We start from the raw sequence: 6,512 nt of genomic DNA on the forward strand, positions 1-6,512 counted from the left end.
AAACGACTTCATCATCAAAATTATTAGGAAAATAAGAAAAAGGGTGGATGCGTATGAAAATGGAAAAAGGAGGAACTAAAACGGTGGGAGGAGTGGGGTGAGCTTGGTGGGTCCCCCCTCCCATTCTAGGCTGTGGCTGGGGTCCTGGACAGGAGCGCCACACACAGCCCATGAGGGACACACAGGACAGACAGGCCTGCCCTGGGGAGGCCCAGCCTCGGCCTCGGGCAAACCTCGGAGGAAAGATTCCCACTGCAGCACATTCAGCCTCTCCCCCCTCAGTCCCCTTCACGGCCACAACTGTGATCTGAATGTCAAAATCCCAATGGCTTTCCCCAGGAAGAGCAGCTGACCCGCTCCGGCCAGGCTGTTTTGTCCCAAACACACACTACAAACTGTGGTTGTCACTCAGCAGCACTCGGATGGCAAATCACAGGTAACACTGCTTATCTGTAAAGCAGAAGGGAGGCGTGGTGATCCCAAGATACAAAGGTGGATGATGACAGAGGTTGCCCATGGCTGGATGGCTATGGGGCTCTTCAGGCCGGATGAGGGCTTTTTCAGCCCCTCCATCCCTTTCGACCCCAACTCATCCACCTGACGGCACAGATTTACCCGACAAAGGGACCAGAGGGTAGGGGTCCAGAGCCAGGCCTGCCTCTGAGTGACCTGTTTATACGCCCACCAGGCCCCTCCAACAGCAAGAGTCATCCTGAAACCTCTGCCGCGCCCTGAGGTCGGCCCAGGTGTCACTGATGGGATTTGAGCTGTTCCCCACATTGTCCCCAGATACACGTGTGTGTGTGTGTGTGTGTGTGTGATTGGTTTTAATTCCTGCACATGTTTGACCTCATCCCCATGCTCTCATGTTCTTCCAGATTTCATGCCTTGAGGGCAAACAGAGATAACTTACCACCCACCAAAGGGGACCAGTTTGAACCTAAGTTTTAGCCTTTTCCCACGTTAAAGCCAACAGTGGTTTCAGCGTAAGCGCTTTATCCAAGTCAGTGCTGCCTCATCGAAATTTCTCCAAATCCACTTACACAACCCAAAACCCCAACATCCTGGTCCCTGTCGAGAACTCCTACAAGGGGGAAGGGGCTGCCCAAGCATGTGCCAAGCTGGGAAGCCAGCGCTTCTGTCCACAACCCTGATAGGCCGCCCAGGACATGCCGTGGACACCTGGGAAGGAGGCAACAGAGCCAAACGGCTGTTCTTCAGTGAATCATCTCCAGAGATGGGCCATCAGGTTTCAGGGCACTGAGCTGGTGAGACAGTAGTTCTTGTACCAAAACACATCAGGTGTGATCGATCTCTCCAGAAAGCTCCACAGGCAGTGACACGGTCAGGGCACGGCAGAGCCCGCCCTGATAGAGCCAGGGCACTGCCAGTGTCCGCTGTGCCCCTTGGGGAGACGGGGCTGGTGTGTTGCCTCCCAAAGCAAGGAGAGGGGTTTACCAGCAGGACGGGCCCTTCTGCAGCCGCCACAGGGGGACCAAGCCAGGGGTTGGGTCTCTGGGTCCCTCCCTCATTCTGCTCAGAAAGCCAGCACCCCGGGGCTCCAAAACAAAGCACAGGAAGTGCTCACCTAGGCGATTTTCACACTCTCCGGCAGCCAGGCCAAGGGCAGGAGAAGAACTCGGGAAGTCCCAGGTTCTTTCCCGACATCACACCCAGGACTCGGCCTGGACAAGGCGGGACCTGCCGGGCTCTAGCCTGGCACAGGAGTCTACACTGATGTGGACCACTCTGTAATCATTCTGGGTAACGTCCCAGTCGGCGGGAACCTCACCTTCGGGGCCACACTTCCAGCAGCAGGCGGGCACAGTGTGGAGGCAGCCAGCTTGCGGCCACTCCCGGGGGGTCTGGCAGCAAGGAGGGGTGGTGAGCGTCCCAGCTGGGGCTCGGAAAGACCTGCCTTCAAATCCCTCCTTGGCCTCCTGCCAGCTGAGTCCTGAACCCACCTGGGCCCCCTCATCCCTGGACCCTGGATGCTTTGGCGGAGAGAGTTGGATGATTAAATAGGATGATGAGATTAAAACATTCTGCAGCATGCCCCTAAATGCTCTCGCATTCTCTTCCTAGTTAAATTCTCTCTTTATATCAATGGTGACCTGCTAGGAAGCAGAGAGCTGATAAAGCTGACACTTAAAACGGACTCACACACCTCCCAGCCTTCAAAGAGGCCATTTCATCCCCAGCAGCCGACTGGATCTACAAAAGACCAGTGTTCGCAGACTCCAACCCGCCTTCTGCCTGTTTGCCCAGAAGTCCCTAATCTCGAGATCTGCCCGCTAGATGTCAATTTCCCCCACCAACCGGGAGAGAAGCTGTTGTCTGTCACCCCTGCTTGCAGGGCAGGCTGGAGGGAGGGAAAAGGGAGGGACTCCAAATCTTGTTTTCTTTCTTTTAGGGTTAGATAAAAGGAGAAAAATTCTCTTGAAGTTTAAGTAAAAAATAAAACGAGAAAGTACTTATAGAGCAAGTTCTGATACAGCGCTCTTGGAATTCCAGGACCAACTCAGGAATGTTATCCGAGGTTCTGAAAAGGATGTGTCGCTGATAGATGAAGACTTGAAACCTAGGGTGTGGGAAAAGTCAAGTGCTTGGCCCTTAGCCATGGAATTTCTATTCCCCAAGTGCATCAACTTGGCCTTGGGGTGTGATTGGCCTTTACAATCCTATCAGCTTAGTGGGATTAGACCCAGCTCCAGGTCATGAACAACCATTGACCCTGACAACTGCCTTTCCTGTCTGCTTCTGCTGAGCTGGAGGGGCCCCCTGGTCTTGCGGGCACACCCCATGCTGGAGTTTTTCTGAAGCAGTCTGGAAAATAATGGACTTCCTACAAACTTTCAAATGATCTTTGCCCCCAGGAACCGTCACCATGGAAACAAAGAAGTAATGAAAGCTGCTTCCCTTCACCTGCAGAGGAGTGTCTGGGGAATAATGTTGGAGCATCTCTCAGAACCTTGCCCTTTTCTTTGTTTTGCTTTTACTCTGTGTGTGTCACGTCTCCCAAGCGTGTTTGCATTTACATTTTTGAAATTTAATTAAAATTACAAACATAATACATTCCCATGAAAAACACGGATTATTGTAGTTGTGGATGAAGAGTGTTGCCTGTCATATCAGTAAACAAAGGATGTCAGGGCCATCAAGCCAGCAGCCACTGCAGTTCCCTGACTGTGCACCCTGAGGGGACTCAAAACAGGATAGTGTCCCTAGATAGCTACGGTGCATACCAAGGAATGATGTCGATGAGCCCAGACTCTTGCATCTTTCCCAACGGAAAGTGCTAAATTCATAAATTTGAGATGTCTGTTTTTTCTTTAATGAACAGTAATCTTTCGATGTTCAGACTACTTGTTCTTTTTTGCAAAAACTCCTATATATCTGGTTCCTCCCTGACCTCTCTGGAACAGTCCCTCAGAGTTATCACCTCAGTATGTCCACCGAATAAAACATAATTCTCAACTTTTAGGTTGTGCATTTCTTTTAGTCCACATAGTTAAAACTAATCTCCCTCAGGACTTCCCTGGCAGTCCAGTGGTTAAGACTCCACGCTCCCAATGCAGGGGGCATGGGTTCGATCCCTGGCCGGGGAACTAAGATCCTGCATGTTGTATGGTGCGGGGAACTAAGATCCTGCATGTTGTATGGTGCGGCCAAAAACAAACAAAACTAATCTCCCTTGAGATTACCCTTGACTAACACCTATAATCACCCTTGACTAACACCTATAATCCCACCTACTCAGAGGGAACCACAACGATCAGTTTTGTGTGTATCACTCTTGAATGTTATCACTGTGTGCTTTTTCTACCAGATGGAATCGTACTGATGTATTGTCCTATAGCTTGTTTACACTCATTTCACCCAAGGAAATATTGTAGGATTTATCCATGTTGATACACGAAACCTTGGTTCATTCATTTTAAGTGGGAATGGTTTTCCACCAGAGGGATAAACCATGCAGGAGGAATATACCATGTATCCATTCTATCTTTTTTTTTTTTTGGCTGCATTGGTCTTCGTTGCTCCGCACGGCCTTCTCGTCATGGTGGCTTCTCTTGTTGTGGAGCACGGGCTCTAGGCACACGGGCTTCAGTAGTTGTGGCGTGTGGGCTCAGTAGTTGTGGCTCACGGTCTCTAGAGTGCAGGCTCAGTAGTTGTGGTGTACGGGCTTAGTTGCTCCGTGGCATGTGGGATCTTCCCGGACCAGGGATTGAACCCGTGTCCCCTGCATTGGCAGGTGGATTCTTAATCATTGCGCCACCAGGGAAGTCCCATCCATTCTATCTTGATAGACGCTTAGGTCGTTTCCAATATGTTGCTGTCACAATCCTTACCGTAATGAACAGCCCTGTGTATTGTGTGCAACCTCAGAGAAAATGCCAGGTTCTAGGCACGTAATAGGTTGAGGTGGTACCACGTGGCTCTCCAGGGGTCCGTGTCCAGCTACAGCGCCTCCACCTTCTTTGAAAACATCCACCTCACTTAGTGTTCGCTGGTATCAGGCTTCTAAGCTTTGGCTAATCTGGTGAGTCCAAGTGGCTTTTTATTGTCTTAATGTGCTTTGCCCAGATTATATGCGTCAGGGAGGAATAAACGTTCCTCTACCCTTCTAGGTTCTTCTGGCTGGTCTAAGAGTTAAGAACTAAAATAAATTAAATACATTAAAATGAGACAGATTAACAGCAGAAAATCAAACAAAAGTTTAATAACATGTACATGTGGGAGAGACCCAGGAGAACTGAGTAACTCGCCAAAATGGCCAAAACCTTTATATACCACCTTCAGCTCAAGACAAAAGAGGATGTTGGGATAGTGGTTTGGGGCTTCAAAGGGGAGGAAGGCAGTTCACATGAGATGGAACGGCAGATGTTTGGGAAACAAAGGTTTGCTGGGCCCTGCAGAGACAATGGGACCCAGAGAGGAGTATGAACAGACTTCCTTCCACCACCTCGTTCATATTAGAGGTATTTATGGTGACGGCTGCCTTCCTGGAACAGGTCCTCTATCTGCATTCTTTTAGGCAGTTTAGGTGGAAGGTCAAAGGTTCTTCCTGAGTCTTTTTTTTTAATATTTATTTTATTCATTTACTTTGGCTGTGCCGGGTCTTAAGTTGCGGCAATGGAGACTCCTTAGTTGCGGCATGGAGACTCCTTAGTTGCGGCATGCATGCGGTATCTAGTTCCCCAACCAGGGATCAAACCCGGGCCCCCTGCATTGGAAGTGTGGACTCTTACCCACTGGACCACAGGGAAGTCCCCTTCCTGAGTCTTTTGGGTGATTGTTTTCAGCTCCAAATAATCTGCATGCCAAAGAGATATTTTGGGGTGGCAACTTTTTCTCCCCTACCTATTTTTGTTGTCTATTTGTATTTCTTCCTCGGAAGGATTGCCTGTTCATTTATTTGTTGCCGTTTTGGGGTTTCTTGATTTTTCTTAAGTTGTGTAAGTTGTGGATATGAATCCATTGTCTCAAATATTTAAAAGATTTTCTCTCATCCTGTGTCTCTGTCTTTTACGTTTCGTTAAACTTTCAATGTTGATAGAATCAAAAGTTCCTTATGGTTCTTGCTGACTAAACTTTGCTAGGAAGACATACCTTACCTTGAAGTAATAAAGTCTCCTCTGTTTTATGCTAAGACACACATAGTTTTCCTATTTACATATGATGCATTTGTTTATTTGCAGGCCTTTCATCCATCTGGATTTAATTCTGAGTGTGATGTGAAGTCAGGACGAGGAGGTGAGGAGATGACTATAGTAAGGCCAGGGCTGGTTACCCATGCCCCCCGTCCCCCGTCCCTAAACCCTGGCCCTGGGATGCCTACATCTGCCCCAAGGTGCCTTCTGCAGACCAAAGAATGTGCCCAGAAGGCTGCTTTTCCTCAATTTGCCCAAAGGCTGGGGGTGGACCAGAAGGCGTGAGCTCTGCCCTGGGTTTTTCATTCCAAATGGAGAGCCAAAGCGTGCCACAGTATTTATGCCACAGTCCCTACTAGCCCTGCTGATCCAAACGGCCCCTTAACCACAATCAGAACCTTCCCGTTTACCAAAAAACAACACACACTACCTTTTTATTCCACTTTCTCCTTCAGAGTTAAAAAAAAAATACAGCCCATCTCCAACACACTCACGTAGAGGAAAAGCTAATAAGCAATCCATCCCCTCCCCATCCTCTGAGTTAAGTGAATGGTTTGACACGAGTAACTTTCTGTTTTTAGCACAAAGTAGTAAATAGCAGTATTTAGAAGAAACAAACACAAGTGAATAATTGAATATTTAAAAGCAGAATTTTGGCTAAAGGCCCGGCTTCAAATTCCTTTGGCTCTGCTAATTCAAGCAAGGCATCCTTGAGGAAATAATTTGACCCCTTAAATTTTCTCATGCATGAACTGAGGACACTCTGAGGCCTGCTTCTCAGGGCTGTTTAAGAGTCCAAGGAGGGGCTGCAGGCCAAGTCCGCAGCAGACGGGCACCTTTAGTGTTTGCCCGTGGGGA

General features: G+C 48.7%; 1 protein-coding gene across 3 annotated transcripts in view; it reads right to left on the reverse strand.

Moving 5' to 3' along the window:
- Window positions 1-6,512, reverse strand: part of RIN2 (Ras and Rab interactor 2) — a 112,620-nt gene that overhangs the window by 76,548 nt on the left and 29,560 nt on the right. The gene's annotated exons all lie outside the window — the stretch shown is intronic.

The sequence above is a fragment of the Balaenoptera borealis genome (genome assembly GCF_965194805.1).
Source record: "Balaenoptera borealis genome assembly, chromosome: 16".
Taxonomy (NCBI): Eukaryota; Metazoa; Chordata; class Mammalia; order Artiodactyla; family Balaenopteridae; genus Balaenoptera; species Balaenoptera borealis.